This window comes from Erpetoichthys calabaricus, chromosome 11 (genome assembly GCF_900747795.2).
Source record: "Erpetoichthys calabaricus chromosome 11, fErpCal1.3, whole genome shotgun sequence".
NCBI lineage: Eukaryota > Metazoa > Chordata > Cladistia > Polypteriformes > Polypteridae > Erpetoichthys > Erpetoichthys calabaricus.
The window spans coordinates 120,180,308-120,205,141 of record NC_041404.2 but is presented as its reverse complement, the minus strand read 5'-3'; positions in this window follow the sequence as shown (position 1 = coordinate 120,205,141).

Sequence of the window (24,834 nt, the reverse complement as noted above, 5' to 3'; positions counted from 1 at the left end):
GTGCCTCATTCGGGATTCCATGAGCAACCGCTCATTCGACACAAAGTCAAACCAGAGGTACCCAAGGATTCTCTGAAGAGACATGGTACCAAAGGAGTCCAGTCTTCGTCTCAGGTCACTGGATAGCGTCCATGTCTCGCAACCATATAGCATATACTGATATATATATACATATACCATATTTTGATGCATTAGTTAAACTGACAGAAAGATATTGTAGCAGACAGAGGCATTTCTCAAACATGTGGAGCCTAGTTTCTTTAGTGGTCTATGTGTGCGTGTGTGTCTGTCTCCACTGTCCCAGTGCTCATTAAAATGTGCAAATTAATTCTTAAACTTTAGTTACCTTTAGTTAGTTTAGTTATGGATAACAGCAATTTTAGATTTTAATTTCTCAGCATTATGTCTTTTGTTCAGTATCTTTTGTTCTCTTCCTGAAACTTCTGTGGTGGTTTAAAATGCATGGACTGGAGAAACCGGGGATGGATGTTTTAGGAAGAAGCACTGTTGGTGTAACCTTTGTAGAACAGGATTTCATCAGAAATCACTACACACTTTATAATGAGTTGTCTCCAGACATGTATTCTTGTCTGAGAATCACGTCTGGCCCCATGAGATTATTCTCTTTCCAACCTGACAAAGCTTGTGAATATCTGCAGAGGAGAATGGCTGAAAATCCCCAAATCCAGGTGTGCAAAGTTTGTCACATAATACCCAAGAAGACTCCTGGCTGCAATCACAAAGAGGTTTCAACTAAGTACTGAGTAAAGGGTATGAATACTTGTGCCAATATGATTTTTCAGTTTTTTTGTTTAATAAATTTGAAAAAATTTCTAAAATCCTGGTTTTGCTTTGTCATTCAAGGGTGTTGAGTCTTGGTTAATGTTGGGAAAATTTAATTTAAATAATTTTAGCACAAGGCCGCAAAATAACAAAATGTGGAAAACATAAAGAAGTTTGAATACTTTCTGAATCCACTGTACAATTTGAGGCTGACATGTGAACTGGGCCAGCATGGGTTTGTCTGTGAGTGTTTTCTGGAATGGCCCGGCTTTCCCACTACTGTTACTTTCTGCTTTAGGCCAATTGCAGCCAAGGTACCCCACAGCTACCTACATCCCTAAAGCAGAAAAAGGAGATTTAGAAAGTAGCAAATTAGAAGATTCTGAAGCTTCACATCTGTTCATGAGCCTCAGCCTTGAGGTTTTATGCTTTTAAGGTGATCAGATCATAACATGACTAGCATTATTACCAAGTGTATTAAGTAGTAGTAATCCGTTAAACTCCTGTCTTTATTTGCAAGTTAATGTTGAATTTTCTTGCCAATCGCATCATCATGTTTGCCAATATTTTTGAGTAAATTTGGTTGCTAAAGAAAGAAAATGTTTATTGTAACTAGAATACAGTATTGCTAACTAAAGTTTGTTTTCGGAGACAATATAAAACAATTCATTGATATACACCTGGGAACTAACATGCTGAATTGAGAGTCACAGTTACAAATTTGTGTTTATGAAAGATTTTTAGTTCACATATTTAGCATTTTTATATTTAAATGAAGTGGTAACTGGACCAAAATTGCAATTCTAATTCGTGACACTTCTTGTTTAAGGTTGCATGCTGAACTTTTTTTCTCATATTGTGCAAAAGCAAGCCATGTAACAAAAATAATTTCAAATATTTCTATAAAAGATAATATAAACTGATGCAACACCAGCATGCTGTATGAAGCTCCAAGCAGTATGTCAGCAATATATTGTAAATTGCAAAATATTGTAACTCAGTGCATTGTCCACAGAGCCTGGCATACAATGTTAATAATCAGGTTCTTGGCCTCTAAACTTTGAACTTCTGCTTAAGAAAAGTGAGCACACTGGAAAAGCAAAGTAAAACTGAACACTGATGGCCCAATAGGGAATATCTAAGAGAGTTGTAGAGTAAATTGGAAAAGCAGAATGTGATATCTTTAAAATAAAATGCACCAACTCCCTTCACAAGTTTTTTTTTTTTTTACTGAATAGCAGCTACAGTACCATTACAGTAAATGTAAAAATAAAGAACATCTCTCTCATTAATATGTAGTGTGTGTAGCTCTCCCATATATACATGATAATTAATGGTTATTGTATTGCAGTTATAAAATATAAATAAATCTGTTCAGCCAAACCTTTACTGTTATATTTAGATATAAAGAAAGATATATGTAATTAAAAATTGAAAGACAATACTAAATCTGGGGACCTTGTGCCAGAATAAATGATTTCAGATGAATATTTAATCCTCAATTGTTCTGATTTATTATTGTTATTTTTAAAAAAAAGTTAACTAGCAACGTAAAGCCAGTGGCGTAGCTAGAGTTCATGCTACACGGGATGGGGCGGTGCTTCAATTTGTCGCCCTCCAACATATCCAAATATGTTAACCTATTTAAATAGAAAATTAAAATGACATATAGAGGAAAATTAAGATACATTTTGCATAGATGTATTCATATATAGAGAAACAGCAATAATTTTTCACATATAATAATTTATAAGCATCAACTAGACAAGAATATAGTATAGACGCACTGATAAGCCGTGTTCTAATTATTAGTTTAATATACAGTATAGCAGTAGGGGCCACTAGAGCTCCCTTGAACCCTCAGATACCACTCCAAACACCAGGTAAAACTATAATTATTATTTATTTTATAATAATACTGTGCACAAAGCACTCTACACTCCACACTACTCATACAATACACTATAATCAATAATTAATTCACCAATAGTCACTCCTCCTCTCCCAAACACTTTGCCATCCTTCCTCCCAGCTCAGCTCAGCGTCTGGGCTTTCCCACAGACCTTTTATATTCCCTGACCCGGAAGTGTTTCCCATCCTACAGTCCATGATTCCTTATCACTTCCGGGTCAGATAAAAAGTCCTTTTCTTCAACCCGGAAGCACGTCGTTCCTTCTGGTCATGAGATCATGATGTACTTCTGGGTTATAGGGCACGTATAAGTCCTTGAGCCTCCCTGCAGCGTCCTCTGGTGGGCCCCACGATATCCAGCAGGGTTGGGAATAAAAACTCCATTGTCCATAATTCCCTGCTGGTCTTCGGGGCACTTCCATGCTACAGGGAGGGCTCCATCTAGCGGCCTGGGGGTATTGGCCGGGATGAACAGCCGGCCATCTCCCACAAAAGTAATTACGCTGCAGTGTAGTGTACAAGTGATAAGTGAGGATGTTTTCTGCGCATAGCAAGAACGCATTCGGATTGATAACGAAACATAATTATAAATTGTAAATTAGTTGTTTATCTTCCTAGAAATTATTATTGGTGTAATGTTTATGTTTACTTTTGTTATTTTATTTTGTTAGTAAATTTCAAGTGCTGTGTCTGATGCTGTCACAGAAGGACAGTCTGAAAATTATTTTTGAAGCATTTGTGGATAAAAATCAGAGAATTTTACTTTTTTCACTCATGAATGATATTTTTCCAAACCCTGCTGCTTACACGCTAATTGTACTGAGCCTTTTGGCCAATAATGCCTCCCTCGATAATGTGCCACCTGAGGTGGACTGCCCCCTCCACCCGCCCCTAACTACACCACTGCGCAAAGCTAAGAAAAATAAAACTAACTTTCCTTCTTATGGCAGTATGGTTGTCCTTGTTTGTCTTTTAAGTAAATAATGGTGTAAAATGATCTGCTGGAGATTATTCTAAATTTCCATCGTTTAAAGGTCATACAACTTTATTTTGTCACATAGACCTTCACATTAAGTGCACCTGACTACTTATAAAGTTATTTCTAAAACACTGCCTAGCCCACCCAAAAAGCATGTGGTCCCATTTGATGCAAAAAGCAAGACAATTACAGTTTGTTTGTCCTTTTCCACTTTAAGCCCATCTGGAAGTACACCAAACACAGATATTAATGGATTAGGAGGGATTGTGACACCAAGGCTGTCTGAAAGGCATTTAAAATTTTTTGTCCAAAATGATGTTAATTTGGTGCAGGCCCAAAATATATGGCCCAATGAGGCTGGAACTTGAGTGCAGAATTCGCAGGTTGGATCTTGCCCTGGAAACATTTTGGACAATTTTAAATGAGAGAGATGCGCTTGACATATAATTTTAAGTTGAATAATCGCATGCTTTGCGCATATGGAGCTCAAGTGAATTCTGTACATTGCTACCTTCCACTTCTTTTCCGAGATGTTGAGTGAGAGATCCTTTTCCGACTGTACTCTGAAAGGGAGAGACTTTAAAATGTTTTTACATGTTACGGAAATGCTGTCCGATTCCATAAGACTGATTAATATTTCTTCCAGAATAGAGGTAGGTGGGAGGTGAGGGAAATTGGGTAGGTTTTGTTTAAAAAAGTTAAATTTAGAGTGTAATTGTTGTTTGTAGGATGAGAAGATTTTGTCTATGTACAGATCTCTAAGTGATTTAATCCCAAATGTTTTCCTGATATTAAAACCTGCGTACATTTGAGAGGGTAGAAAAAGGTGGTTCTCCTGAAGAGGTGCCACAGACAGATTAGCAACTACTGTTCACTATCTGTTTTCTCAAAATTAAAGCCACTTTAATATATGACTGGGAAACACTTGGACCTCTGGACTTAAAAAAAAAAAGATGCTTCATGTGATTCTTTTGTTCTTTCCCCTTTTTCTGAAAGTTGCTCTTTAAATTCACATGAGGCACTCTGGACCGTGGAGGCTGTCTGGCAAAGTGAGGGGCCACAGTGTTAGTGAGCTGCTCAAGTGCAACATTTTCAGGCTGACCACTCAATTTGGAATGTGTGCCACTGTCCTGTTCTCTCATCATTTCTCATTCTCAATGAAATTGCTCCATCATTTGGATTGATGCTAAGTTGTAGCTGTGAATGTTGTTGTTTTTCATGGCATAACCATGTGAATAACTTTCAGTTACAATGAAAAACACCAATCTGCTGTAAAGACCCGAGCAGACATCAGTTTGCACAGGCAGTACATTGTGTTTCCCACTGGTGACATGTATCTAATTGGAATGTGCAACATGCTTGACTCTCAGCAAATGTCACTGCTGTTCTTTTCCTTTCAGCATTGATGTGTGCTGTGTGAAGGACTTAAGGCCCATTTCAGGGGTAGCCAGCACCTCCAACTTTTTGCTAAAAGATCATGTATCACATGAGATCGCACATAAGATTTCAAATAAGACCAAGATCAAGTTTCAAGACCCAGTGGTTCACACGTTTTTGCTTGACAGATTGACAACTCTTAGCATCTTATATATAGATTGTTTATTGAATAGAAGGCATGATATTTTATGCTTAAAAGGAACATGACAAATTCTTCCTGAATATTTGTATTTTAATGAGGTTATTTTATTTTATTGTGCTCATTTTAAAAAGTTAAACTGCTTGTGTGTTAAATTATAATCTTCTAACTTTTCAGCTCATAAGCTTTTCCCTATTCCCCCTTCCTCAAGTTGTCCTCAGTATTTCCTTCTCAGTTTTCAGATTTATTAATGTCCTACAGTACACTTTTGGTATTTGTAACTTAAATATCAAAATTGATTTTCTTAATTCTATATTTCCAAATGATTTTATATGCTTGTGAGAATGTTTTTATCTTAAACAGAATGTACGATAAATTTCCCCACTCACTGCAAGTCCCATATTCTTGATCCAGCCTGCTCAGCTAGCTAGCTTTTCCCAATATGTTTTGTTTTTTAAAGGGTTATGTTATGTTATTAAATCTTCAGTATTACAATTGGAATACACCAAAACACACATTAAAGTGTTCTTTAAATAACCGGCCAAACTGGGACTACTGTTACTGCAGCCTGACCTTTAGATAAATAAACTTAATCCAAACTACTGTATGATAGACTGATAGAGGTATTAACATGGAGGCCAAAAAAAAATCATTAGCAAGGACTTTCTTTTAAATCCATAGAGAAGTGGGATTTGAACAATGTGTACACAATCTACAGAGATAAAGAAACAATCAAAGACCTAGTATACCCAATATCTAGGACTAAAAACTGCCACCAGTATCTCAAAACCGTACACATAGATCTAAGTCAGAGTCATGCTATACAACATTCATTTATAAAAATACAAATAAATACATATTTTGAACCAGAGTGGGTGTTCTTGTATAATGCTGTAAATAAAGACGAAAGCTTTTACTACTAGAAAGAATAAGCAGCAAAGTTAAGGACAAAAAAGAAAAACAATCAAATTCTGCTGCCTCCTTCCTAACAGTTTAATCACCTTGCCTACCAAGTAGGGTACTGTAGATAATCCATAGTATTCTCCAGTCACTTCTTATCCCAGCTCTTGTTCCTTTCCCTCTGTTTCTGTCTCACAAGACAAGACATCTCCTCAATCCAGTAGGTCATTTGTCCAGAGCTCAACTTCTGATTCGGCCTTAATCTGGGGTATGACCTGGAGGTGACTTTACAATCCCTTCCTAAGATCACTTCTGGCACACCCTAAACTGTGTCAGTTGTATATTTAATCCAAGAATATCTGACTAGAACATCCTCTAGTGCCTATGATGTCCCTTCATCCACAAGGTTTCTGCATGCCAGACAAGGACTCCATGGCTGCACCTACTGCAATGTTGCCTTTTCTCCCCAAAGAACAGCATAGTAGGCCCTCTGTTGGTCTGAAGGTTTTGTCTCCTTAATGCATCTTTCACATTGATGCTAGTGGCTGTGCCTATAGCCCTTTTGGAGCTTCCTTCATTCACATAAAGTATACTGCCCTGGTTGGTGGCCACACTATTGTAGTTATCATGGCAATTTACTGTATGTTGTCAGTGGACAGCCCTGATGGCCCTGACATCAGAAGTGATGGCAGACCTTAGTGGGAAGTGATTCTACTCTGTTCTCAAAACATTTACAGCATCTCAGGAAACAATTGTGACACTTTTTTTCTTTTCCCACTTCTATGTGGGGTTGATGTCCTTGATCAACCTTTTTCAAACAACTCAGTCCTGCACCTTCTACCTGTGACCCCCGCAGTGTAGTGGCAAGTTGGCACCAGACTTCACCTTGGTTGTCTTGTAGTTCGGGACCTACTGAGATCAGACTTGAAACATGTTAGACATGGAAACACAGACAGAAAAAGTTGGTATTTCCAAAAACAATGGTGGGTTTTATTTACAGGTGCACAAAACACAAAAAATAATGTCACAATCAAAAATAGTGAAAAATATTTACAGTGATTTCTGCCAGTCCCACAATGAAAAATAATGAAGGACAAATAATTGCATATACACAAAAACAGTGGTCTTCTTAAATAAAGAAAATACAATCAGGAAGCATCTTCACAAAACAAAGTCCAATGAATCCCAAAAGTATTTACAAAATAAAAAGTGAATATACAAGAAAGACAAAAAAATGCACCACAAACCTGAACTATCTAAATACCTCCATCAACAATACTACTAATAGGAGATATTTATGTCTATACTTATATACTGTAAGATGCTAGGGGTCACTGTGCCCCTTTAACCCCAACAGACAGATGCTCAGGACACAAGGTAAAAGCAATAAGAAGCCTTTTAATAATTTTCTTCTTAAACAGCACCCTTCCATTACCACAGCCACAATATTACAGGCAATAAATTCAATAATACAATAATTCAATAATACAATTCTCTCCTCCACGCCTCCTAGCAAGCTTTGTCCATCTCCACCCAACTCTGGCTCGCTTGCTGGGTTCACAGTAGTCCTTTATATAGTTCTTGACTCAGAAGTGCTTCCGTCCTTCTGCCCATGTGACTTGCTAGCACTTCCGGGTCAAATGGAGAACTGGCTTTTTTCTTCAGCCTGGAAATTCTCCGTCCTTGTGAGTACTATGGATGAGGCATGGCTCCTCCAGTCCTTTCACAGGTCCTCCTGGCGGCACCCACAGTACCCAACAGGGCTGAGAAACCAAACTCCAAGTCCCAGGCTGCCCTGTGGGAATCCGGGGCATACATAAAAAATATTTACAAATAAGGCTCTAGCCACTATACTTGGTATACTCCAAAAGTTAAGCTACACTAAACCGCACTCTCCGACTAAGTCCAGCTCACTATCACAGAGCATAATCTGGATAAATTGCTGAATGAACAACGTAGTCATTTGTGTGACCCAAGGCTTCTGTGATCATTGTGGCACTGTGTCATCATCACATCTCCTGTAATATCTTTCACTTCTGTCACAGTGCATATTTGTTCCTTTTCTTTCTTTCTTTCTTTCTTTCTTTCTTTCTTTCTTTCTTTCTTTCTTTCTTTCTTTCTTTCTTTCTTTCTTTCTTTCTTTCTTTCTTTCTTTCTTTTCATTTATATTTTAAATCTTACAAAGCAATTGAAAAAATAAATAAAAAAGACAAGTTTGACTTTTAAGGCTTCTTGCTCTGTGAAATCCATCCTGCAGCACTTTACAAACAGATCATATTATTAACCTGTTGCTCAAAACCTCCTTACTTTCTGTCTTGAAATTCTCACAGATTTTAATTTTAGCCCAAAGTAATTCTTTATATGTGTGTCAGATATGCAATGTTTTAAGAGAGAAAAAGCAATATGTAGACAGATGCTCTAATATTAAAAGGCACTTCTGTAACATCTGTGAACGTCAGCATTACAAATGCAACTCTGTCTCCTCATTGTAGCAGATGTTTATTCTGAAAACTGTTTTACTTGTGGGACATATACAAAAGAGAAATTTGAATTGTACTTTTTTCTAAATTCATTTAAAAACATTTAGTACAGATTGCCTATATACTGAGTAAAAACATTTGTATGGTTGAATGGATACAGTTTCCTCCAATCAAACAGAAACATGCCATAGCTGAACTATAATGTAATCCATTGTGTTCCACCTTAATGTAGAACAAAGTGAGCCAAAAGTGAACTAATTCATTAAAAATAGTCATATAGTCAATATTATACTAAATTAATACATGCCAATAATAAAAAGTTAGAGAAAATCTCATAGTAAACAGAACCAAAACTCCAGGTGCCATCCTTGGCCTAGCTATAAAAGGATTCTGTCCATAATAAGGAATGGATTGTCCAGCTGAACACTATCCAAATATGAAGTGCCCCAAGCCCCAAACAATCTTCCCAATCAGCTCTTAAAAATTCATATTTTCCTCCATTTCTCTAGCCAGACTATATCCCTGTCAATTAACCCCTTGGCACAACTCACCTTCTGAATCTAAGCAGCAGGCTAATCAACAACTTTCTACCGTGTCCTGGGGTTATTTGTATGGAAATCTTTGGAAGCTGTTCTGAGCTCAGGAATGCAACAAGTAAGATTAATAGTTGTCTGCTTACAGATCCCTCTTATGGCCCAAGTTGTGTCAATGATTTCCAATATCTCTTAAAAAGGCCTAGCATCCTTTATTTTGCAGGCCTCATCTGTTCTACATAACAGGATACAGTATTCCAATATCCTTCATAGGAATCCTTTGTTGAATTCTGGTGGTTTGCGGAGTTTCCTCTGGTCTCATTCGTCCTAACATGCTAAAGAAGTCAACGATATCACTAAGGACACGAAGATAACAAAACAAATGTTTCCTTCTGTTTTTGCTACTATATATATATATATATATATATATATATATATATATATATATATATATATATATATATATATATATATATACTGTAAAGGACAGCCGGGTCCCATGCCAACAATAGAGCCTGCCTTCCTCACCAGTTTGTCCAGGCGTGAGGCATCCTTCTTCTTAATGCTGCCTCCCCAGCACACCACTGCGTAGAAGAGGGCACTCGCCACAACCATCTGATAGAACATCTGCAGCATCTTACTGCAGATGTTGAAGGATGCCAGTCTTCTAAGGAAGTACAGGCGGCTCTGTCCTTTCTTGCACAGAGAATCAGTATTGGCAGTCCAGTCCAATTTATCGTCCATCTGCACTCCCAGGTATTTATAGGTCTGCACCCTCTGCACACAGTCACCTCTGATGATCACGGGGTCCATGAGAGGCCTGGGTCTCCTAAAATCCACCACCAGTTCCTTGGTTTTGCTGGTGTTCAGTTGTAGGTGGTTTAAGTCGCACCATTTAACAAAGTCCTTGATGAGGTTTCTATACTCCTCCTCCTGCCCACTCCTGATGCAGCCCACGATAGCAGTGTCATCAGCAAACTTTTGCACGTGGCAGGACTCCGAGTTATATTGGAAGTCCGATGTATATAGGCTGAATAGGACCGGAGAAAGTACAGTCCCCTGCGGCGCTCCTGTGTTGCTGACCACAATGTCAGATCTGCAATTCCCGAGACGCACATACTGAGGTCTGTTTGTAAGATAGTCCACGATCCATGCCACCAGGTATGAATCTACTCCCATCTCTGTCAGCTTGTCCCTAAGGAGCAGAGGTTGGATGGTGTTGAAGGCGCTAGAGAAGTCTAGAAACATAATTCTTACAGCGCCACTGCCTTTGTCCAAGTGGGAGAGGGATCGATGTAGCATATAGATGATGGCATCTTCCGCTCCCACCTTCTCCTGGTATGCGAACTGCAGAGGGTCGAGGGCATGTTGGACCTGTGGGCTCAAGTGGTGAAGCAGCAGCCGCTCCATGGTCTTCATCACATGTGATGTTAGAGCGACAGGCCGGAAGTCATTCAGCTCACTAGGACGTGATACCTTTGGGACTGGGGTGATGCAAGATGTTTTCCAAAGCCTCGGGACTTTCCCCTGTTCCAGGCTCAGGTTGAAGATGCGCTGTAGAGGACCCCCTAGCTCTGATGCACAGACCTTCAGCAGTCGTGGCGATACTCCATCTGGACCTGCTGCTTTGCTGGCACGAAGTTTCCTCAGCTCTCTGCTCACTTGCGCTGCTGTAATTGTGGGTGGGGATGTCTCTCCTATGTTGGTATCAGCAGAAGGATGTGTAGAGAGTGCAGTACTCCGAGGTGAGAGTGGGTTAGGGTGGTCAAACCTGTTAAAGAAGATGTTCATTTGGTTTGCTCTCTTCACGTCTCTCTCAATGGTGGTACCCCGCTTCGAGCTGCAGCCAGTGATGATCTTCATCCCATCCCACACTTCCTTCATGCTGTTGTTCTGCAACTTCTGCTCCAGCTTTCTCCTGTGTGTTCTGTGTCTATAACAATCTATGTAAACACATCGTTAAAACAGAAACGTTTTTCATGTTTTAGTAATAATTGACAAAATGTAGAAATGAAGTGTATAATGTGTGAAGCCTGAAGTCCAAATATCAAATAAACACTTTCATTAAAGGTACAAATATAACAGAAGAAGTGCGCTTCTATTCAAGAATATAACTGCAGAAAAAGAACCTGCGTTAGGGTGCGACATTGATACGCTTTGGATACGACCGGTTTGGTGGTGCAACGGTAACAACTGTTGATTGGTAATCAAAATTTCATGGGTTCAACCCTAGATGACTCCATTTTGAGAAGTGAGCTGCTCTTATTCTTACTATTTTAGAATAAAAACATACATTGGATTTGAGTCTGTAACAACCGGTGTAAATTTATGGTACTTATAAAGGTTAGCTTTAGTTTTTTTTTATTCAGTTTTATTCTCTTAGTCGCGTTCACGCTCCCCCCGATCTGACACTGCTGTTTTCACATAAAGACGTCCTATAACAGAGGTGAACTCAGATGATGACAAGGGTTCTACATAGGAGAAAGAATGCATGTCCCACTTTTGCCATCGCTGTGGTTTGTATATGTACACGGGAAGCTCTGCAGTCTACTTGTGACTTTATGCTGTAGGAAGATAAGTAAATAAATCAAGGTAAATAACATTTGATAAGGTGGGATGAATTTATGAGTTTTTTCGTAGACTTTGGTAATTCTAGTGTTAATGAATAAAGAAGAGTGAGCAATCCTAGGAAAGAGAAGCTCATGCATAGATGAGCTGAGAGACTGCATGCAGTGCCCATTTGGAGCCCTAGGTGGGCAGTGGGGTACCAGTCAATGTCCTGAGCACATGCCCCTTCAGGTATATAAACAGCATCCTTCTGTGTACATAACAAGGACTTTACAGAGTTTCATTAACGTCACCCTTAATGGATTGACTGGCTCAGGCTGTTTGCCCATGTCGCCCATGCCTAAACCAACCACTGACTGCATACACCTGTAATTATCATATACAAGACTTTATTTCCTTGTGCTTTCATGGATGACAAATTCAAAAACTGTAAGAGTCATGACAGTCAACTGGTAGGTAAAAGATGGAAGCGCTTTATGTTATCATTTGGTGCTGTATTTCTCCATGGAAGTGTAGTGGTAAGGCACTACAGGGAGGGAAATCTGTCACAGATAAGGCCGTGAGCATCCCTGTATAATGCAGTAAGGTTGTCCGTGGGCACCAATAGTGGCAGGGGATGTAACAGGCTGGGAAAGACCAAATGACAGACCAAGGACACTTGGAATGATAATGTAATTCTCTTCTGGTCCTGGAGCCAGATACTGTTGCTGGGGTTAGGGAATCCTGGATTGTTCAGCTCAGCATGTTAGCACCATGACCCTCCCCTGATTAAAATATAGAAAAATGAAAGAAGAAGTGATAAAATATTTTAAAAAATAAACACAGCACATACAAAAATTCAGAACTGACTGATTCCAAGGAGAGCTGGGTAAATACCTTACAGTATACTGTGGATGTGATCAAACACTGAAATGAGGTCATTTGTTATCTCTGATCAAAAAGTGCTGTTTAAATTTCTTTGGTGTCATGTCATTTACTAAAGAAGTGGTCATCCACTAAAGGTCAAATATGAGAACATGAACATTTCCCCGCTTCTGCTTTCCTGAAAAAAGCATTACACATTGACACAGAGTAAAATGGCAGAGTTATGAAGTAGCAGTAGAGTAGCAGAATAAAACATAAAAACAGCCTATTGCTAAAGATCTGTTCACTTGAGCATTTCTAAGATCTTGTTTTTACTGCAGTACAATGAAATCCATTAGGAATTCCAGACACATGCATATTGGTTTTATCTGCTATTTATGATCCAAAGGATATAGACTTAAAGAGCTTTCTAGATGATTGTTTCTTTTTCAAAAGTTCGCTGAGGAAAAGTACAGTGAATCAAAAATAGGTTTGTTAAGGGAAAAAAAGAAAAACACAAGGTACAATCTCGATCATTTTTGTATTCATGATGTGATTTTAAAATGAGTTCTGTTTCATTGATCTGGCATTAAACTTATGTCAGTTCTTTCTAACTTTTTGCAAGTTCATATGCAGTGGGTCTTAACAAAGGCCACAGAAACCAATGTCAGGCTCTGAAGGTGATTTATTGCAGCATATTGACCCTCATTTAGCAGTGAAGTGAAACAAAACAATACTTCTTTTTTCCACAGGAGGCATTAGAGCACTTAATTTTGACCAGGACAATGTTCATAATTGATGATCTCAATTTATTGTTTGACATGTTCTCCTGTTCTCCACATGACTAATCATTCTTTACAAATGATTCTCTACATTTGAAGGAAAGACATTGCTTTTGTTATTTGTGTATATACAGGGGAGGGGAAAAAAATTCATGGAACTGTTAAAAAAATTTTTTTTTTTAAATTAATGCAAAACTTTCCTGTAGACGCCTCAGCAGTTCAATGTAATGACGCTGATTAACAGTCTGATCGTCTGGGTCCGCCAAGTGTTGAAAAAAAGTGATCATCATTGTCTGTTGAAAATCTGCCATGGTGGCTTGGAGAAAAAATGTCAGTAATGTCACTACTGAGAATGTAAAATAAAAGTACACACTCAATCAATTCAGCATGATGCCACTTGGCAGACTGACTAACTAGACTGTAGGCATATGATAACTAGCAGCATATTCAATAATTACAATATACCTTTTTGTACACCCTACTCCCATATTATTGATTTATTCTGGATGTCTGTACCCCTACCTCCTCCTTCTATATGCTATATAAAATCTGTACCCTGTGACCAATGTAACTTAACATTCTTTACTGAACCAACTCTTTAACTTTGAATCATTGCATTTAATGTAGGCACGGCACACTTCAGGCAGCGTGATTATGAAAAAATTATTCAAGTGGTGCACCAAGAGCTGCATTCTTAGGACTGTGTATGTTTTTGTACGCAGAAACAGAACCTTCAGAAAACTAATCATGGCGTGATATAATTCAGTAAAATTTAAATTGACCTAGAGGTTTCTGAAACTAAGGAAACTAATAAATGGTATGTAAAGAACAAAGAAGACATATTTCACACATTTCCCTTTCATTCCTAAAACATTTTAAAGGAAAATGGTTAAATGTATTCCAAAAAAGGCCACATTGTCATCAACATCTGAATTGGGACCCTCCAATAAAGAAAAGGAAGGAAAATAAAAATGATAAAAGAAATTTTTATTTCTGTTGGCACTGAAATCTCACTTCTTTGTAAGTTGTGGTGTTGAGATTTCCCCACAACATTGTTGTGGTAGATTGTTGGTATTGTTGGTTTCTTAATATGATGCATTTTTCAAAACCTTTAAAAAAATAGCTTATTTTCCAAAATCACTTGGTGTTGTAATTATAAATAAAATAAAGAATAAGAAAAACAGTTGGACAGCATGGGGGCATAGTAGGTAGTGCTGACTCCTCAATGCTGCTTCCTCCTGTTTTGAAACCTGGCCCACCCAATCACTGTGGGGTGTCTGTACTTATTCTAGTTTTCAGGTTATCAAACAAATCAGAGTTTAAATTGTATGTTTTATAATTTGCACAAATTAACAGACGTATGTAATGCTAACAATGTGTCATGTAAGCAATTAATGGAAAGAGCTGAGAGTCATTGGGTTGTTTCTTTTCTGCAAGGAGTACATGGCAGGGCATCCACTTTCAGTTCACAATGTTTTGTTAAAATAATATCTTTTCTGTTTCTTGAAATAATTCAGATTTCTCCTTCCTTTACTCTCTCATAATGATGACAATAAATGTCTATAAAAATATTGCAACTTTGAATATAGTGAGTATGTTAACCACAAACACATACATAGATACATTTATATATATAGTATATGCTTTATGTGTGGGTGTTTTAGTTGCAAAACTACAAGATCGGCACTTATCCAACTTTTTCCATCTCAGGATAATTGGTACAAGAATTTCCTGGTATTGAATAAAGTTCAGTAATTTCCATTGGAGGAAATGACAAAATGTTAAAAGCTAAAATTACTCTGTATTTCATTTATCTATATCCTGTATGATGGCTACAAAGGCAATATTAAGTCTGCAATTACCTCATTATGGTGTTAACAAAAACCTCCAGTAGGTGTTCCTTATAGTTGTGCATTTCAACTGTAATTACTGAGTAGTGTCGCAACTTCTCCCTCCAAACTAGAACATCGGAACATCAGTCTGCCACATTGTGCTCTTTGGCATGTCTGTAAAGTGCAAAATTAATGATTAGATGGGTGAATGGAAGAAAAAAAAGTTCTTGTGTTGTTGAAGCTATGACTTCATTGGCTATTCAGAAAGTTGAACTTATAAACTTAGCTTTGTTATATTCTCCTTTCCCTTCCTAGGGTCATGACGTATATGTTGTGGTTGGCCTTGCACCAACAAATAATGCCTAGTAATCAAGCAATATCCTCCTAGTAAGATTATGAATAGCTAATTGTTCTTAGAAAAGAACTGAGAAATAAAGATTTAAAATTGAACTCTCATGGTGGTTTAAAGAAGAACAAAGAGAACCTAACCCTAAGGCCAGACCTAAAGCTGGATTTTGCTGTCAGCCATGTTGTTTACAGGTTTACAGGATCATTTATCGTTGTGTGTATAGAGTACAGAGAAATTCTTTCTTGCATGTGCTTATCAACATGGAAATATGTTGCTACTCTCCTGCCTGATGAAGTTCAACCAAAAAAGTCAAGTGGGTCTACAGTAGAAGCTCATCACATTCAAATTTAAATGTGGGAATCATACACAATATCAATCAGGTGAACATCCATACACTTTAGACCTTGGTCTAGCATGCGAAGAAGATTAGTGAAGAAACCACTGGATGTCTTTATACAAGAGGCGTCCGTGTTATGGCTCACTGGGAGAAGACTCAGGATATGCTATGGTGATTTAATTTGTCATGAAAAAGGAAGTTTGGTGTGAGCCCCTCACTGAAAATATGTATTTTTAATGAAATCCTTATTGAATCATCTCATATTTAGTGTTTTTACACATTTAACATTTTTCAATGCCATTGTTGAACATAAATCAGCAATTTTCTGAAGATGTGCAAGTCTTTTAAGGATACCTTCATACTGCAGATAAAAGTTAGTGTTTCCTAATTTCTGACTCATATCTGGTTTTTTTTTTGACAACTCAGACTAATTTTGTGACTGACCCAATTCTGACATGAGTATAAATGTCTATCCTGAACGTGCCACACATGTCCAAACTGAATAAAACAGTTTTGTCAAAGAGATGTTGGTTGCTGTGCTACTTCACATTATTTCAGTTTGAATGTCTGTGAATTTGTAAGCTGATGATGGCAAAGAAGAGAATCAGGAAATGAAAGATCAGAACTGTTGGCGGGTGCACATTTGTCACTTCCGGTGTTCCGTGCATAGAAACAATTGGCCCAAAGGACTGGTGAGAACATGATGGGATAGGTTTGGGTGCAGTGTAAATAATTTCTGGAAAGTTTTGATTCTAAATCTTATTTTTGTTGATCACTCTTCTCCAAAACCATCAGATCTATGTCACATGTGAGTAAAAAAAACTGGGAATTGAGCTGTATTATGAATGTAGCCTTTTTCCATCCATCCATTATCCAACCCGCTATATCCTAACTACAGGGTCATGGGGGTCTGCTGGAGCCAATCCCACCCAACACAGGGCGCAAGGCAGGAAACAAACCCTGGGCAGGGTGCCAGCCCACCACAGGGTGCACACACACACCCACACACCAAGCACACACTAGAGACAATTTAGAATTGCCAATACACCTAACCTGCATGTCTTTGGACTGTGGGAGGAAACCGGAGCACCCGGAGGAAACCCACGCACACACGGAGAGAACATGCAAACTCCACGCAGGGAGGACCCGTGTCGCCCTGTAGCCTTTTTAGTTTCAAAAATAAAACAAAAGATTTTACATTGTGGTTTAACAATGACAAAGTTGCTGCCAACAACATGGTGGTATTCATGAAAAAGGATAACAATCTAAAAAGACAAAAATGAAAGTAATAATTAAATAAATTAAACAGACAAAATCAGCTTACTTCAAATGTGATTGTAACTATTAATTGCAATATAAACTGCAGTTAAAATATTAGAAAAACCCTAAACACAGTGAATCCACACTTGTACTAATGGGATTCTGAGAAATCATTAACAATTAACACTTGTTTTGTCGTCAGTCCCAAGAAAAACGCTACATGGGTGTTCTGCAGTAATTCAGACTTGTCTGCCTCACTGATAAAGTCATTAACTATTCAAGCAAATGTTTTCTCAGATGTCAAATTAAATTAAACCTATGCTGTGCCTGACCAGTTTTTTGCAATTTGAGGAAAAATTGCTGTGGAGTTAACATACATTTTGAGAACCCAATGTTATTATTTACTTGTTCCTATTGAAATACTGCATATAGTTATTTCTACATGGGACCGAGACTGCCAGGTTGTTCTGCACATCTTCATCAATAGGATCATCTTCCTCTAGAATGGGAAGAGGTTAGCAAGGAAGACAAGGAGAAGCAGTCTCTTCTGTTGAGCTCTCCAAGATGCTCAATTCACCTGATGTATTGTACTCACCTGACTACAACACTCATTGGTAGCATTTTGCCAATTCCGTCTTCCAATAATGATTTAAGCGCAGATGTTATCTTAGGTAAAGTTTGGCAATGGCTTGTTGTGACACTTGCTTGCTTTGAGCAACACTAATTTATTTATTTTTTATCTTTTTATGATACAGCTCTTCATTGTCTATTTGCTAACATTTGGAGATTTCAAGTATTACCTCATTTCCTGTAACATCATACAACACAACATGGCAGCTTCTCATTGTTTTATTTAACTTAGAAATACACAAATATTTTGCTGGTTTCAAAAATTAAATGTGTATTTTTGTGACTGGCTTTGTGGATGTCTAATGAGGGTATCCTTTGGGTCTGGTCTACACACAAATAACGTTCCTTTGCACAAAACCTAATATTTCAGGTTTCTGGATTTTGGGGCAAGTTTAACAAGCTACTACAGTTTATGCTTCTAGCCATCTCTTCTTGCGAATGTGAGCTTGCCACTTGCTCCTCAGACATTCTTCTGTTTCGGTTTGTCTTAGAATTCAACCAGCAAGCCCGCGATTCTCGAAAGAATTGCAAATCCAAGAATGGCAATCAGTTTCTGTTCCCTCCGATATTTGGATGGATGAAATACAATGGAGGGTGGGTGTGTCCAGGGAAACGTCATTTAATTAAATAAGCATATTTGTACTAAAGCGGTTTCGTTTTGTGGAGTTGAGATTCCTTTGCCTCTGCTGACACTGACTTCCGGCACAGTGGATTACAGCAAGTGTAGTTTCCCGGTTGTGTTGTTCGGGTGCCACCCACTGACTGTGGGAAGCCGCATGGTTTGACTCTGGGGCGCTGAGGGGCTGTGCGCATGATATTTGTACTATCATTAACCAATTTATTAAAACAAACATGGAATTGTAATTGTCACATCATGTAAGTCTAAAATGTCTTTGAGTTGTTGCACTTATAAGTAAAACCAATGTCCACGCGTTGGAAGTTAGGGTGGTTGGTTCCATCAGGACGTAAATGCATGACAATATCGCGGTAAAATGGAGGCTCACCGTCTTTACTGTGAAACACAATTGCCACTTCATTAATGATAGGAACATTGTTGATAAACTGCGTCATCTAGATCTAACACACGTACATTTGGGCAAATTTGCGGTGGTGATTTGGCTCAGGGTGCACTGTTCCAATCCGATGCAATATTTGTCCACACACACGAAAGCAGTATGGGCCATTCCCAGGTGGTGGCTTGATATTTACCCCGGTAGATGCAAAAGCAAATGAATTATTGTCGGATCTAATGCATTCCATAAAGCTTTTACTTTCGGGTACATTGTTAGTCAAATGCATACGTAAATATTCAGGATATTCATCCAAAGGAGGCAGCTTAACCTGACCTCTTTGACAACCACGTGTAAAGTCATCAGTTATAATGCCAGTTTTTTCTTCAAGGAAGTTAATGACAATGACTTCAAATGACATCCATTAATCCCAATGAATCCTCATGAATAGTGGACTCATTATAGAATGCGTTCTCAGCCAACTGTCGGAATTGTTCAGCGTCTGTCCGTCGTTCCTGTGTTTGGCAGGGTCTTTGTTGGAATACTGAACAACTTTGTAGCCCTTGTGCAGTTTCATTTTGGATCTGTGCCTCTCTTGCATGTAGTGTTTCAGAAACGCGTTGTAGGCGCCTTTGAGCTCTGTGTTGTTGGAGCCCAGACCGCTGGCACATACATACTACTGACTCTGGCAGGCCGCTGCGTTTGACTGTGGGTTGTGGTGTTTGGGCGGTGTTTGGGCGCCACCTACTGACTCTGGGAAGCGGCTGCGTTTGACTCTGGGGCACCGCGGCGTAGTGCACATGCGTATCGGTGCCTCCGTGCATAAATTAAAACTGTGGTTTAGTAATATAGATAGAACAGCGTGCTTTATGTGTGAATGATATTCTAGAATCACTATGATTCAGAATGATGTACTGCAGCTTGTGGACCATTTTTTTCATCATTTAATTTTTGGCTACTAACTTCAAGCCTGTGAAGACATAGAATTCAAAATGTCAAACTGATTTTTTTATATGAAAGTTTATGGGTGTTTCATACAGTAAGATGTCCTTGTTAGTCATGTGGTGTAATGGGCACCGACATTTTGATGTTCTGATGTCAGAATTAATTTTTTCCAGGTCCACTGAGCTTATCAAAAAACCCATACATTCATATCTCAAATATGTGGTTAAAATGTCTTTAAATGAATGCTGCTGTATGATTCACCCTGCCTGCTTCCAGACATTTTAGTGGACATGTACTCTAATTGTGTTATGCACCAAGTTAGCACCAAGTTAGTTCCTTCCAGGCCACTGAGACAATCATCACACAAACTGTACTAATAAACATCCAACAAAAAATGCAGTGTTAGCTACAACATGTCTGTAACAGTTATCATTATATCCACTTATGTTTAATAACTATGTGGCATGTTGTACTTTATAACTTTGTAATATAAATTATGGAATAAAGATAGTCATTTAAAAGATCTTTACTAAATAAGCCATTCATATGCATGTTAAGCTCCCAGACTAACTCCTCCTATGTCATAAATCATTCAGACCTTATTTTTTTAAATGCAATTAACAGCCGGAGGGGAACTGTCCAGGCCTTCTAAGAAAAAAATCATAATTGAATTCTATAAAATCTATCAAACCACAACTGAATTACGATTAGTCTGTATTATTTTTTTTAAACAGATATCACAGACATCATGAAGTTTCATGTCTTTAATTTGACTTCTTTTGGAAGATGTGGGTTAATTTCCAAGAACTTGATGACGCTGGGATTGTTCTTGTAGTGATATCTGGATGGTACAATCTCATTTGCTAAGCCTCCCTGGTGCATTGCAATATGGAAGGTGCATTTGTCTATATTTTTCTAAATAACAATTAATTTGTGTGAAGCTACATGAAGGAATCAGTAGCAAAAGGTATCAGTTGCTTTTTAAATTAATCAGTCAACTTTAAGCATGTACATCACTATGGATCTCCCACATAGCTTAAACTCATCAAACCCTTCTTACTCCAAATGGCTTATGCTTATGCTGCATTCATATACCCTTAGAGTATTCAGAGTTGGGACGTTTCACCTTTTCAATTCAGTGCATTCATGTGAGCTTTTGGTCGGACTGTTTGGAGAAATGCCAGGTTGCTGTTGATTTGTTACTTTGTCTGCAAAGTGTGTCAAGAAATGCTACTGGGGCCTCCTTTATACCAACATCAATACGCTTTTGGTGTGTGTTCATACCATAGTTTGTGTCTATCTATCTATCTATCTATCTATCTATCTATCTATCTATCTATCTATCTATCTATCTATCTATCAATCTATCTATCTATCTATCTATCTATCTATCTATCTATCTAAAGAAAATTAAAGATAAAGAGCAATTTCATGGAAATAAAGAGCAAAATTAACATATTAAATGTTCATCACTTTGCTCCAAATGCAATTAGAAGTAAAAATGATTTTTCGGCCTGACCAGGTGAAAGGTCAGTGTTATGTCACAACTCAGACATTTTGGGTTGTCTTCTGTCCAAATTGTCCAACTTGTAGCTCCAAGTTGGTTGAACATTCACATGGAATTTCCCACTCAACTACTCAGATTTACCATCTGTCTGGGAGCATCTGAATGCAGCATTAGTCCACAGTAAAGCGGATAAATTTGAAAATACCATTTTCATTTTAAAAGTTTTCCACCCACACTAGCATTTTCAGATCATTTTCTATAGATTTGTCACCCACACTGGAACTCCAAAAATGCTTAAATCTTACCAACTGAGTATATGTGGTTTGTCAGCCATATGCACCGTTTGTTTAAGGAACCCTCCTGAAATAAATTGAAATGCAGAAAGAATGAGGTAAAAAAAACATAAAGGACTTCTTTGCCTGGGCATACAATGACATACACATACTTTTAAGGTTACAAATGAGTATCAACAGGTCAGTTTTATAACTAGTTTCCAGGAGAACCCAGGATGGCCATTTTACCCCAAATTCCTCATTTCCATTGACGTCTATTAGGCATATCAGTATCTGTAAGCTTCATTTTCTTCTTACCTCTTCTCACTTCATCAAACCAGCCAGTGCTGGTCCCAAGCCTAGATATATTGATGAGAGCTGAGGCCAGGAAGGCCATAAAACTTTGCTCCAATCCAACTTAAAAGGTTACAAGTGAGCATAAGTTTTCCAAGGCCTGGAAAATATAGGTGAGAGTGGTGCTAAAATAAACAGAGTGACATTATCGAGTGTTTTAAAGCATAGTACCTGTCAACCAATACAGAGAAGTTAGGAAAGACTAATCCTGACAGAAAAGATGAGATCACAAATTAAATTAACAGAACAAACTGAAGTGAATGCCTCATCACATGACAATTATACCTCAGCATATTCAAAAAGCTCAATTTTCCCCATCCCCTCTGCAATGCAAGACCCACCATTTTCTAATTTACACATTTTGGAGAGTGTTTTTCAAATACGAAAATGCAGTTTCTGGATGGGCAGAAGGCCAAAATGATAAAAAAAAAAAAAACCATATGTTTCAAAATTTGTCCGTGCTAGTGTGCACTACATCTAAGTTTTCAAATTGTGAGGGAGTCTGACATTGAAGACCACTGTTGGGGTGGTTACTCAATGAAAGTAAATCATTATTAATGACTAATTACTTTTCTCAAATTGTAATGGGATTGTTTTACTCATTACTTTCTGGAAGTAAGTAATCACCTTACTAAATACTTTTATGTTAATGTCTATGGCCATGCAAATGTGTACCATTGGAAAATGACTTACATCAGCACTGAGGCATTTCAAAAATGAACCATCAAGTAGAGGTCTTTATTTCACAAGAAAGAATTCCAAAAAGAAAAACTAATACTTAAAAATAAAATTGGCTTAGCCATTTGAACAAAAACATGGAGTCAATAAACAGTAAACTTCTTGCTAGTGTAGAGGTCAGCAGATGAGAGCACTTATTGATTGGTTGTTGGCAGATACTAGCCTTGTTTGTTGTGTAACACAATCAATATGTCCTTGTCTCTTCATTGCTCCTGTCTTGCTGATCTTTACACTATCAAAAAATAATGTGGCAATCAAAAACAAAGCATTATATTTTATAATAAACTAGATTCAATTCATTAACAATTAATATTAAGAATCAGTTTCCATACCTCTGCATGGACTTAAATGATAAACAGATGTGATGAAAAAATCTTAGTGCATGTTAGGAAATTGTGCTACATGACATATGATGCTTAAAGCTTTTATCGAAGACCTTTTTAGCATCTCTGAAACTAACTCCTTATGAGCTCTTTAATCAAGAGATTGTAAATTACATTGAACAAAAATATTAACACATCTAATGTTTAATTATAAATGTCCCCAGACACACACACACAGCAGTTCACTTCACTTGTTCTTCCTTAAACTATAATTAAATTCTCTCTGTTAATCAAATTCTTTAAGTGTGTTGCAAAAATGACTTTATCTTTCTAAAATAAACTTAAATCTTTATTTTTAATAAAGACAAACTTGATTTCAATGCAATTCCAAAATAAAACTACTGTAACTATCATGTAATGTAAAATAACACACAACTCTGGTGTAGACCTGACCACATTGTAAAATTCCATGTCTGTGTTACAGAAAAAGATGTAAATGTATCCCTGTGTGTTTTATTATTTCTATATGAAATTATAAGTGTTCTGGATGTATCTTTCCTGTGTAACCAAGATATTCTGTACCCATCGTGTTCTGATCAAGTAACCAAGGGAACAATGATTTTGGGTCATTTATATTATATCAAATATCTAGGTATGATAATAGCACATACTATTTATCTGTGTACTGATTGGTATAAAACTGAAATGTTTTAAATAATATGCAAATAAACTTACTGTATTTTAAACACTGACAGAAAGCACCAAAATCACAAAAGTAATTTCCTTTTAAATTTGTTAAAATAAAGATGGCTATTTTGGATTAATTTGTAATAAAATACATATAAACATATAGAATAAAATATAATATCTCTCTATACAGTATATAAAATCCAGTATCTGTCTGTCTGTTTTTCACAAGAGACCTATTTAACGGATATAGATTGTGTTTTTTCCTATAATTGTCTTCAACATTTCAGTTGATTTTTTGACTTCTTTAATTGTGCTAAGTATCATAGTTCACTTGCAGGGAGTGATTTATTTGCACTAATCCGAGACAGAGGCTGCGGGCCGAGGGGAGGGGGAAAGCGTGATATCAAGAGTGAGGAACCGGGCGGGGCCATCCTCACTCATACGCCAGCCTCAGTTCGAGTTGGTCTACCTCTTGCCATGTTTTGGCGTGTACCTTGCCTCCGCTTAGTTAGCGATACCTGTTTCTTTATTGATTTTTAAAGTTTGTTCTGTTTCTCTACTATGTGGGTGGAGCTGCGGGGGGCAGCTAATATAAAGTAAAAAATATATATAGGGGTGAGCAAAAGTAGGTTTACAGTTGTGAGTATGAGAAATATAGAGTTTATTCTTGTATTTTTATATACTAATTATCGTATTAGGCCTATTTATTTGTATAATTTGTTGTTATATTTTTCTTCTTATTATTATTATTAATGTATGCTTGAGTGTAGCAATCATAGCCTGCATGTCTTTTTCCTTGCGAACAACTGTAAACCTACTTTTGCCCACCCCTGTATATCTTTTAGCCCCCCAGGGTGTTTGGGCTCAGTCTTAGAGATATGGTGAGGAGCACAGTCATTTGGGAGTAGCTCACAATAGAGCTGCTGCTCGTCTACATTGAAAAGAGTCAGCTGAGGAGGCTCAGGTTTCTGATTAGGATGGCTCTTGGATGCCTCCTTGGAGAGGTATTTTGGGCATGAGCAAAAGGGAGGAGACCTCGTGCTGACCCTGGACACACTTGACAGGTTATATCACTCAGCTGGTGTGAGAATGCCTTGGTATCCCCAACTAGAGGAGTTGGAGAAGGTGACAGGGAAAATGGAGGTCTGAGCATCTTTATGTACAGTGATACCTTGAGATACGAGTGCCCCAATGTACGAGTTTTTTGAGATACGAGCCGTCACTAGGTCGAT